The 12,949-nt window shown below is 44.3% G+C and overlaps 1 protein-coding gene across 2 annotated transcripts in view; it reads right to left on the bottom strand.

The window, feature by feature from the left end:
* The window catches only part of LIMD1 (LIM domain containing 1), a 74,819-nt gene that overhangs the window by 44,323 nt on the left and 17,547 nt on the right, over nt 1-12,949 (bottom strand). The gene's annotated exons all lie outside the window — the stretch shown is intronic.

Raw genomic sequence — 12,949 nt, 5'->3', positions numbered from 1 at the left:
CCCACGCACACAAGGCCATCTTTCTGCCAGGGACCTCCATCCCAAGGCCGCCCCACGCAGACCCTCTGCTCCTCCTGCCCTTCTGCCGGGGACACTGCAGCTGAAGGATTCACCCCACGAGTGCTTCTCCACCATTCACTCGGAGCCAGGCTCTCTGCAGACGCTGGCAGCAGGATGGCGAGCAGCGCGACTGCACTCTGATCCTGCCCTCACGGGATGGTCATCCAAGGAGCCAGGAAACCAGACTATGCCTCTGCCGATAGGTGAGCTGACCAATCTCACCCAAAGTCCTGTGCTGTAAGTTTGCTTAAGTGGCCAGGGCTGAGCAGAGGCTCGGGCTTGTGAAATAATAAGAAATACATATATTGGTCTCTGCCCCCAGTTCCTTCTAATATTTGGTTTTTGACCCCAGTTCCTGACACAGAGCTCCTAAATCCCTTGGAATTTCCTGGGCAAAATGAGCATCTTTTGTTCTAATGAGGAGACACTGCGTGGGCTCCTGGTTGGGGGCTGGTCACCAGAAAGACCAAGCCAGGCTTATAAGTTTGGAACTTTCAGCCCTACCCCTCCATCCTCCAGGGAGGGGAGAGGGGCTGGAAAATGAGTTAATAATCAATCATGCCTACATGATGAAGCCTCCTCAATGTACAGGATTCAGAGAGCTTCGATGTTGGTGAACACAACCACATGCCAGGAGGTTAACACACCCCAACTACACCAGGCAGAAGCTTCTGTACTCAGGACCCTTCCAGACCTTTTCCTATGTATCTCTTCATCCAACTGTTCAACTGTATCCTTCATCATATCCTTTATAATAAACTGGTGAATGTGCTTCCCTAAGTTCTGTGAGTCATTAAGGCAAATAATCAAACCCAAGGAGGGGGTGGGGGGAACTCTGATTTATAGCCAGTCAGAGGCATAGTTGACAAAGTGGGAGGGGGACTTGTAGGACTGAGTCCTTCCTTAACCTGTGGGGTCTGTGCTAACTCCAGTTAGCATCAGATTGAATTGACTTGTAGGACACCTGGCTGGTGTCGGAGAATTGGTTGGTGTGGGAAAAACCACACATCTGGTGTCAGAAGTGTGAGCACTAGTAGCACAGAGAAGAAACAGAAGTGAGTTTTTCCGAGACAGGACTCAACAAGAACAAAAGACCCCTAGACACCCTTTGTTTTCCACGTGGTCCCTTAGTTAGAAGATTTTAAAGAAAATCCTTACTTTTCCTCAACAGAGGAAAGTAATAAAATGTCAATCACATATTACTATAGTAATCCAAGCTCCAAAACCAGGAGGAAAGTGAGGGAAAGAAGGAATTAAACTTTTAGGAGAAGGGAGGAAAGGATATGCAACTATTGCCCTGTAGTTAGACTCACTGCCCTTTAATCCATTCTCCAAACTCTAGCCAGAGGGATCTTTTTTTAAACAGCTTTAATGAGGTATAAGTGACATCCAATAAACTGCACATATTTAAAGTGTACAATTTGATAACTTTTGACATTTGAATACACCTGTGAAATCATGAAATCATCACCACAATTAGGACAGTGAACACACCCACCATCCCCAAAGATTCCATATGTCCTCACGCCTTTTCTAATACTCCCTCCCTGGGCAACCACTGCTCTGCTTTCTGTCAGCAGAGATCAGTTTGGAAGGCTATGCTCACCATTATGCCACCAATGTGAGCTCAGTTTGTATTTTATAGAGGTTATATAAATGGACCCTAGAGCATGTACTCTTTTTTTGTCTGGTTTCTTTCACTCAGCATAATGATTCTGAGATTCACCCAGCTGCTGTATATACCAAGAGTTCACTCCTTTTCATTGCTGAGTAGTAGTCCATTGTGTGATGGGACCACCATTTTTTTATCCACTCAGCTGGTGATGAACATGAGTGGTTTCCACTTCCGGGCTGTTACAAATAAAGCTGCTTGTGTACAAGTGTTTATGTATAGACATATTTCTCCTTTTCTCTTGGGTAAAGACTTAAGAGTGGATTGGCTCAGGCTTATGGTAAGTGTATATTTAACTTTTTAAAAAGCTGCCCAGACTACCCTGGTGGTCTAGCAGGTAAGACTCTGAGCTCCCAATGCAGGCAGCCTGGGTTTGATCCTTGGTTGGGGAACTAGATCCTGAAGGCTGCAAGTAAGAGCTTGCAAGCCACAACGAAGAAGCCTGTATGCCGCAACTAAGAGTCCAAGTGCTGCAACTAAAAGATCCTGCATAAATAAATAAATAAATAAATAAATAAATATTAAAAAAAAAACAAACTGCCAAACTGTTTCCCAAAGAAGATCTATCATCTCACATTCCCACCAGCAGTTTATGAGAGTTCCAGTTTCTCCACATCTTTGCCAGTACTTGGAATGGCAGTCATCCTGATTTTGTCCATTCCAATAGGTAGGTAGTAGTACCTCATTGTGTTTTTGGTTCTGTTTTTTTTTTGCTGCTCTGCATGGCACGCAGGATCTTAGTTCCCCGACCAGGGGTTGAACCCATGCCCTCTAGAGTGGAAGCGCGGAGTCCTACCCACTTGACAAGCCAGGGAATTCACCCCTTGTTGTGGTTTTAATTTGCACTTCTCCAGTGACTAACGATGTCGCACCAGAGCATCTTTTGCTGTGCTTATTTACCATCCTGTATCTTCTTTGGTGAGGTGTCTGTTCAAATCTTTTCCTCATTTTTTTTTTTCTTTTTCTTGAGTTATGAGAATTTCCTACATATTCAGGAGACAAGTCCTTTATCAGATATATGCTTTGGAAAGATTTTGCTAGAGTCCTGTGAACTCCAGCTACCTTAGTCTCCCCCAGGATCTCAGCAGCACTTTTTTTAAAAATTAATTAATTTACTTGTATATTTATTTATTTTTGGCTGCGTTGGGTCTTCATTGTTGCACATGGGCTTTCTCTAGTTGCAGCGAGCAGGGGCTGCTCTTTGGTGTGGTGAGCAGGTTTCTCATTGCGGTGGCTTCTCTCGTTGCGGAGCACGGGCTCTAGGCACACGGGCTTCAGTAGTTGTGGCTCATGGGCTCAGTAGTTGGGGCTCGCGGGCTCTAGAGCGCGAGCTCAGTAGTTGTGGCGCACGGGCTTAGCTGCTCCGCAGCATGTGGGATCTTCCCGGGCCAGGGCTCGAACCCATGTCCCCTGCATTGGCAGGTGGATTCTTAACCACTGCGCCACCAGGGAAGTCCCCTCAGCAGCCTTTTAACTCAAGGAGTCTCCCAGGCTCTCTCTCCCTTCTCCCTCCTTGTGTCAATGTCTGGAAACTCTCAAGGCAGTAAGCTGGGGCAATCATAGGGCTGCCCCATTTGCTTCCCATCTCTCAAGGATCATTGTCCATCCTTGCCTGAATCCAGTATCTTGAAAACCTTTTGTTTATATACTAATTCAAGCCGGCCTAACTCTCTTGGTGCGCAACAGTGGTTTCCAAACGGCTTAGAGGGGGAGAAACTTTTCTCAAAAAAAAGTATCAGTGGAACCTCAAGAGTATATAACAGACAAAAGGGAAACCACAACGCTTGAGATGGGACAGAGCCCACTCTGCCTCCTGGAATGTCCCGACCCACTGCAACAGTTCCAGGAAGATTATTCGAGAACCAATAACACAGCCTAACTGATCGAATGCAGACACCACCCAGCCTAGCCCGGGCAGCGTTCCATGTGAAGGAAGTGATCCCAAATCGGCATTCAATGATCTCCTGTACACCCAAAGCCAAAAAACAAATTGGGTTTAGGGCCATGGCATCTTCCCTACTGGCTTGCAAAGGCAGGATTTACAAACAAGGGGGCCCGCAAAGCAGCCTCAGCGTGAGGTTTTGGCTACAGCAGAATTCCTGCCTCCTTCCTGCAGACAGGCTGAGGACCCTGCAGCACTCCTTCAACTGAACACACAGCCAAACTGGGTGATGACCAAGTCGCCACCTTTTATTGTTAGGATAAGGTTTGAAATAAAAAGATTCTATCAGGCCGGCCAATGGGAGTGGCCCTGCACCTCCAGCTCACACCCGGGCCTTGTCTGGGTGACCACTCCTCTCCCAGTGAGGAAGGGAGGCCTCTGAGAGGTGCGGGCATCCTTTTTAGCTCTGAACGGGTGCTGCACATCACATGGCATCACACAGCCATGGACCGCATACTACGCTGAAAGGGGGCTGAGGCCAGGGGCAGGGCACGCAGTCTGGTTGGGGGTGGTTGACAGGGCAGATTTGAATGAATTAGTCTGCACACAAGTTGAGCAAGGCTTTTTCTCAGCAGAAGGTTGCAGCCTATGGACCTGGGCAGCTCTGGGCAGCTCTGGGAGTCAACAGGTTCTAGAAGAGGGGCCAAGCGTTTGGCAGAGCTGGACCAATGGCCTCAGCAACAGACTTCCTCCTAGCCACAATATAAGCTCATGGAAAAAGCCCTGAAGGCGGTGGGTGCCGGGCTCCTGCCTCCCAGGCAGAGGGCTGCTTCTCAAGGAAGGGATCAAAGTAGACGCCCACCATCACCTCCAGAGACTCTGGTTCCAATTTGGGGGTGGGACCACAGCGCTTCAGTTGACTCTAAGGCTCGGCCAAGGCTGAGAACCATGGATGCAGATAACACAACAAACTACATCCTCCCCGGCACCCGTGCCTCCCCTGCCTGCCCTCTCTCCCACGCACCCTGTAGTTCCCAGGTCAAGGGGTGATACTCTCACCAAGCTACAAAGGAAGTACTCAAGGCCATTCTGGGCTATGGGGTCATTGCACCAGCCTACTTTCTTCAATCTCAAAGCTATTCAAAACCAACGATGGCTTCACTTCATTGCAGTGGGAAAGGAAGTTTCTCTTGCACCTTCCCAATCACCACCGTAAGCTCTAGCTAGCCTTGCCAGACAACCTGCAGGGGCACTTCTGCCCCGGCGCACTCCCATTCTCTGGCCCGAATCATTCCCTGCCCTCTGCTCTCCGAAGGAAAGAGTTCAACAGCCTCCAGGGCACCCTGTGCTGTGGCTTCTGGGCTCGCCACCTGCGTACTCCTCCTCTTCCAGCCTCTCTGCACAGAGCCCCGTTACCTTTCTCAACTCTAATCTGAAACAGAAATATGCCAATCAGCACAGGGAAAGGTGTTCCACCCAGGAGCCAAATGCAAAGGTGGGTGCCACTCGTCACTGTCTCAGCGGCAAAGACGAAAACAATGATAATAACAATAGTAAGAGTGTCACGGAGGGTGCCGAGAAAAGGGCATTCTCGTACACTGTTAGTGGAAGCATAAATGTGGACGACCTTTCTGGAGGGCAGTGTGGCACCACATATCGAAAGCCTTAAAAATGGGACTTCCCTGGCGGTCCAGTGGTTAAGACTCTGAGCTTCCACTGCAGGGGGCGTGGGTTTGATCCCTGGTCGGGGAACTAAGATCCCGCATGTGGCCTGGCGCGGTAATAAATAAATAACTAGAAGAAAGCCTTAAAAAGCCTTCACGCCATTTGATCCAAGAATTTAACAGAATTTTTCCCAAGGAAAAAAATCAAAGATGCTGCCCAAAATGGATATGCAGAGACAGTAAGCAGATGAGTGGCTGCCTTGGACTGGGGGAGAGGGGGCAAGGGGGCATCTGCTAATGGGGGTGGGCTTTCTTTTTGGGGTGATGAAGATGTTCTAAATTAGACAGTGGTGATGGTTGTACAACTCAGTGAATATACTAAAAGCTGTTGAATTGTACACTATCAAAGGGTGGATTTATGGCATGTGAATTATATCTCAGTAAAGCAGTTATAAAAAACAAAAAGTCATCAAACTATTATTAAAACACTTAAGCATGGATAATTGAAAACAATATAAATACCCGAATGAAGACGTAAAGTTAAATAAATACTACACAATTTAAAAAACTCATATTCTACAGCGGTGCCACCCAGTAGAACTTTTTCTGTGATAACGAAAATATTCTATTCTGGATTGTCCAATATGACAGCTCAAGTGGCTGCTGAGCCCTTGAAATGTGTTTAGTACACCTAAGTAACTGGATTTTTAAATTTTAATTTTAAATAATCCCATGTATTGAGCAACACAGTTCTAGAGTATTCTTTTATGACACAAACTGTTCACAATACACTGTTAAATGAAAAAAGGGGAGGGGACCACGATGCATATGGACACATTGTTTTCTATTCTGTTTTTTTAAAGAGTATATTTACATATAAAGTCATGACCACGAGGATGAACACTAATTATTGTCCACGTTTACTGCTGAGAAGTAGGGGTTAGGGAGGATTTTTATGTTATTCTTTAACCTCTTCATATATTCTAAAATGAAGATACATTACCATCATAATCAAAAACAAGGTTTTTTTTAAGATTTAAACAATGTTTTAAATATAATGCAAATCCGCCACCTCACGCTCTGATACCTACAGGAAAAGTGCTCCTCAGGGCATCCTGCAGCCCTACAACCAGCCCCTCCCCATGCACAAAGGTGCTGCTCCCACCACCCCACCCCCAAGTTCATTCACTTTCAGGGGCTTCTCATGTGATTTTGGACTCACAAATAAGTTGTAAAAGTAATACAAAGACTTTCTATATACCCTTCATCCAGATTTCCCAAATGTTAACTCTTGTATGACCACAGTACAATTACCAAAGATCAGGAAATTAACACTGATATAATACATATTATATATATTACACACACACACACACACACACTAATCTGTAGACCTCATTCAAATTTCAACAACTGTCCCACTAATGTCCTTTTTTTTGGACCAGGAGCCAATGCCAGAACTAAATCCACTGCATTTAATAAGTGTCTCCTTGGTCTCCTTTTATGAGACACAGATCCTTAATCTGTCTTTGTCTTACATGACCTTGACACTTTTGAAGAGTACTGGTCAATTATTTTGCACACTGTCTCTCACTTTGGTTTTGTCTAATGTTTTCTCATGATCAGACTGAGGTTATGTGTATCTGGCAGGAACACCCCAGAAGTAATGATGTGCCCTTTACAGCGCATCATATCAGGATATACATGCTATTGATACGTCTTAACTACTGGTGAGATTAACTTTGATCTCTTCTTAAGGTAGAGTCTGCCAGGTTTCTCCACTGTGAAGTTATACTTTCTCTTTGTAATTATTAAGACATTTATGAGAAAACACTTTGACATTAAGCAAATACCCTTTTCTTCATCATATATTTTTGCCCACTATTCAGCCTCCACTGATTCTTGCCTGAAACAATTATTACAATGGTCTTTCCAAATGGTGACCTTTCTATCTTCATCTTTCTTTCTACATTTCACTAATAGGATCTTCGGTACAAGAGTTTTCCCCCCAATTCTCCCCATTTATTTATTTATTTCAGTAAGGACTCATGGATATTTATTTTATTCTCTGGGTTATAATCCATTTCTATCATTATTTGTTTTGTTGCTCAAATTGTCACAGATTTTGAAGCCAGTTTCTCAAGGTAGCTCACTTCTAACATCACTCTTTCTTGTGAGAAGGCTCAAAATTGTGCATTTTTCCCACGATCTTTGCACAAACATAAACTGCTAGAACAAACGTCAACCTCCAGCAGAACCCATTTTGAAGGCTGAGTGGTACAGCATTTATATCACTACTCCTTTACCTGTCAGATTATTCTGCATAACCCTCTCTTGACATTGGTTCAATTTCCCTCCAGCATCTCAGAATCCCCCAGCCAACATCCTGCCGCCATCTGCTTTTCTCCTAGATTATTTTCTTGCCTTTGGCCTCAGAATCCTCTGATTTCTCAAATGAAGCTCAGTTGCGTTTCTCACCCCCTTCAGCTCTCAGCTCAAACGAGGGTTGTCAGATAAAATATTAGTCGCCCAGTTAACTGTGAATTTTAGATAAACAGTGAGCAATTCTTTAGTGTAAGTATATCATGTGCAAATTTGCATCTCAGGTAAATGAATAATTGTGTAGTATAAGTATGTCCCAAACATTGCATGGTACATACTTACACACTAAAAAAATTATTCATTGTTTCTCTGAAATTCAAATTCAACTGGGTGTCTTATATTTTCATTTGTTAAATCTGACAACCCAAGTTCAAGCATAAAGAAGAGGTGGCATTTATTGTCCACACAATTGGTGACCAATTTAGGCAAGAAGATAAGCAGCTAAAACACTTTACAGAGGTCATTATCCTTTTCTAGGGAGCGTTTTGTTTTTGTTTTTGTTTTTTTAAAAACACTTTTACTGAAGTTTAACATGCATAAAGAAAACCCCATGGTTTACGACTCAATGATTTTTCCCAAAATAAGCACTCCTGTGTAAACACCAAGCACATCAGGACATGCAGCATCGCCAGGCCCAGGATCAGGGTCCGCTCCTGCTGAGCCTGAGGATGGTCCGGCCCCCCTCCTGTGGTGGATCTGGAAAGAGTGGGTTTGGGCATAAACACTGGGCTCAGATCCCACCTTGGGCACAAGCACAGTTTCCTCACCTGCCAGATGAGTTTTAATAACACATACATTTCATGGGGTAACTTTGAGGATTAACTGGTAACTTTGAGGATTAACTGAGATCATGTAAGTGCCTGCAACTGCTCCCAGCACATGGGAGGTACCCAATAAAAGTTCATTTCCTTCCCTCCCTTTCCAGGAAAGGGGTTTTCCTCCCTAATTTCCTACCAGGCCTGAGACCGAGAATGAAAACATATCAGCCACTCTCCTGATAGTCACCCACACTCCAAATACCTCACAAAACTCCTGAGTCCTTCTGTGGGGGACCCCCAGGCACTCAGATCTGAGCTCCCCCTCCACTCCCCCACTGCATTCTAACCACACAGAGGGGTAACTGCTCCTTCCCAGCACACGTGGGCGCTCAATGGACGTTTGCTCATTGAATGAATGAATGAATGAATGAGTGGATCAACCCACACACCCCGCCCCTGGCTCCTCTCCTGCCCACACGGCTCCGTGCATTTCCCTCCTCGGCACTTTCCCAACCTCCCGCTGCTCTCTATCCACCCCACAATGGAAAACACAGCAGGCGGGGTGCCCAGTCCACATCTGGGTCAGAGAGGACTGCTGCGGTGCAGAGAAGCTCTGAGATTAGTGACCCCAGATCAGTAAGAAGCCTCAGATGATGGTCCAATGCCACAGGCACAGCTAACCATGTGGAACCAGAAAAGAACAGGAATGAAAATCGTTTTTTTAAGGAAGAAATAAAGTCCTGAACTTTCCTCAGAAGTAACACAAAGCTTAGTTTAGAGATGCTTTAAATCCACATTCACCCAAGACGAGAAAAGGGTGTGATGGAGCAGGACAAAGACATAGTGAACAGTGCTGGTGGAACCTTGAAGCTGAGGGGACATGTCTGCACTCTCCAGTTTCCAAACAGAGCCCTTCTTCCTGCCCTTCCTCCCCCTCCCTGGGGAATCAGGAGCAGAGACTCTGGTCTCAATTGAGTCTCCAGCTTTAGTGCCACCAAAAGATTTCCCTTAGAACAAAGGGTAAGTCTGGAAGCAGGCTTTGTTGGGTTCTATGGCTGAGCGAGTGAACCACCCTGGGCAAGCTACTTCATCGCTCTGGCTTACTTCCCCCAGCTTCAAAACGGGGAAGTAGTCACAGGCGCACTGCAGGGCTTCAGGGAGCCTGAGAGACGGCGCGGGTGAAAGCCCTGCACATCACTCCTTCATAAACAGTCCTGAGCCTCACACGGGAACAATGGTTTTCAAACAGAGGTTTTAACATCACTTTTAGGCTTGTCTGAGAGTGTAACACAGGGTAAATCATTCATTCCCCTTTCTGAGAAAAGACAAAACATTGCTTTTTAAGACTATCCATTTAGAATCTGCAGGATAGATGAGCTACCTGCAAGGCACACACAGACATGAGTTTCCTGGGGGACCAAGAACAAGACATCTTTCAGGAAAGGGCCTTAACAACTAACCCACCCAGAGGAAGGAGCTTGGAACAGTGACGTCCACCATGCACGGACCAGGAGAGGGGAGGATGTGGAGGGGGAAGGCTAGTTGGACGATGGCTCTAATTCTGGGAGTGAGGAATGGGGAAGAGGGGAATGAAAGGTTTTTTCTGAGCCCAGGAGTGACAAGACCTGGTCATTTTAACAGGCTCAACTTGGCTGCCAATTGGGTCAGATCTTCAGGAAGACGGTTGGCCAGACAGAAGAAAGACTTTCTGATGATCAGAACTGGCCAACCCTTCTCCGGCTGCCTTGAGACTGAGCCCCCTGAGCTGCTGGTGATCACAGGAGGGAAGAAAGGTTTCCTGCTGCATGGAGCGGGGAGAGGCCCCCAGTTCTGGGTTCAGACTCCATAATTACTGGCCGCTGGCCCTGCAAAAAAAGTCAAGACAGTAGCTGGGGTGACACAAAGTTCCCTGGGCAGTTCCAGAAACTAAACGGAAGTACGACTTCCAACAAGCAACAGAAATGGAAAGTGCCTCATTCACTGGCTTCTGATCTCTAGTTTTGTGACATACCGAGAGGCCCTCTACCAGTACAATCCTCACCAAAGTCTCAATTCACTCAGATGCTTAAAAAATTAAATATCTGTGTGTTTAAAAGAGTCTGTCTTATTTAAAGTATTGAATATCTTCATTTAAGAACATGGTTTCTTCAGGTCTTTTTTATGTTCTTCAATAAATTTTATAGATTTACTTCATTATAAAAAAAAAAAAAAGAGTCTGTCTTAACAGTGATTATCTCTAGGTAGAATGATGGGTGCCTTTTACTATTATCTTTGTCTATATGTTCTGACTTTTCTACAGTTAGTTCTGTTTGTTTAAATGTTTTAAAAATGACAAAAAACACAGAAGAAAGCAGGTGAAAAAAATCAAACCCTTCAGAGAACACAGTTCTCTTAGCATATGTGTATAACTGAGTCACTCTGCTGTACAGAAGAAATTAACACAACATTGTAAATCAACTACACTTCAATAACATTTTTTTAAAAACAAGAGCATAGTAACTACCAGAAAAGGGATGAAAATCTCTTGTGAAGATATTTCAACAGAAGAAGTTGGAAGGTTATCAGCCAAGCAACACCAGCTTGGAGAGCAGGTGGTTGAGAAAGTGACGAGCAGAGAGAGCCCAAAGAAACTCCTGAGCCAGCTCGAGTCAAGGACCACAGAACTGGTGCAGCCACTATGGAAAACAGTACGGAGGTTCCGAAAAAATATAGAAACAGAACTACCGTGTGATCCAGCAATTCCACTTCTGGGTATATATCTGAAGAAAATGAAAACACTGATTCAAAAAGGTACATGCAGGGACTTCCCTGGCGGTCCAGTGGTTGAGACTCTGCGCTTCCCCTGCAGGGGGCACCGGTTCGATCCCTGGTTGGGGAACTGAGATCCCGCATGCCATGTGGTGTGGCCAAAAAAAAAAAAAAACAACCCCCAAAAGGTACGTGTACCCCAATGTTCAGAGCAGCACATTTACAAGAGCCAAGATATGGAAGCAATGTAATCACCTATCAACAGATGAGTGGATACAGAAGATGTGCCATATATATATATATATATATATATATACACACACACACACACACACACACACACACACACACACACACACACACAATGGAATACTACTCAGCCATAAAAAAGAATGAAATTCTGCCATTTGCAGCAACATGGATGGACCTAGAGAATATTATGCTTAGCTAAATAAGTCAGATAGAGAAAGACAAATACTGTAAGATATCACTTATATAATACAACACAAATAAATGATATGCGAAACAGAGACTCATGATATAGAAAAATAATACAAAATAGTACAAATGAATGTATATGCAAAACAGAAATAGACTCACAGATACAGAAAATAGACTCACAGATACAGAAAATAAACTTGTGGTTTAGACTCAACTGAGACCAGAGTCTCTGATCTGTGGTTTTCCCTCAGGGGAGGAGGGACAAATTAAGGGTATGGGATTAACAGATACAAACTACTATGTATAAAATAGATAAGCAACAAGGATATACTGTATAGCACAGGGAATTATAGACATTATCTTGTAATAACTTATAATGGAGTATAATCTGCAAAAATACTGATCACTAAGCTGTGCACCTGAAACCAATATAATATTGTAAATCAACCATACTTCAATTAAGTATATATAAAAGAACCATGGGAGGGCTTTCACACTGCTGGTAGGAATGTTACATGGCACAGTCACACTGGGAAACTTTCTGGCAGTTGCTGTAAAAGTTAAACATACTCTTACCATATGATCTAGAAATTCTACTCCTAGATACGTACCCCAGAGAAATGAGCGCATATGTCCACACAAATGATCACAGCAGACTTCTTCATGATGGCTCTACACTAAAAGAACCCAAGGTTCCTCCACAGGGAAACAGAAAAACTGTGGTGTATTCATACCATGGGCTACTACTCGGCAGTACAAGAGGACCAACCACTGATACAGGCGGCAACAGAGATGAATTTCAGACATTGTCTAAGTGAAGTAAGCCAGACAAAAGAGTACTACAGTAGATTCTTGCTATTTGAGGCGAGAATAAAGTTACGTTCCATAAAGTCACCGCAAATACCAAATTAGTGAATAGTGAATCACTGCTCCCAGAGGAAACACAAGGTTAGGTTCCTGTGAGCCTCTGGTCAAAACGTTTTCATCCATCAAAAAATACACAACTTGTTTTATCCATTTCTGTTTAAAGACACCTTATTTAGTATATATTGTTCTTCATTAACATTGAACTCACGGCCAACAGCCCTGTAAGTCATGCCTGAAGGAAGCTTATCTAACACATGTATTTTCTCCGTAAGGCACATCACAGCCTTCTCAAGTTTAGGACCACTAGATGTCACTTCAGCCATTTTTTTACACGTGGGCCATTTTAAACAGAGAAATCATCAACAAAGAGCACAAAAATGCAAAAAACCACATTGCACTAAACAGACCATGAAAAGGACACTTGTTTACAATATGAGAGCAGAACAAGCAGGCAGAACCTCTCCCAGACCAACCT

Source organism: Balaenoptera physalus, assembly GCF_965194825.1.
Source record: "Balaenoptera physalus genome assembly, chromosome: 11".
NCBI lineage: Eukaryota > Metazoa > Chordata > Mammalia > Artiodactyla > Balaenopteridae > Balaenoptera > Balaenoptera physalus.
This window is presented reverse-complemented; position numbering and strand designations above follow the sequence as displayed.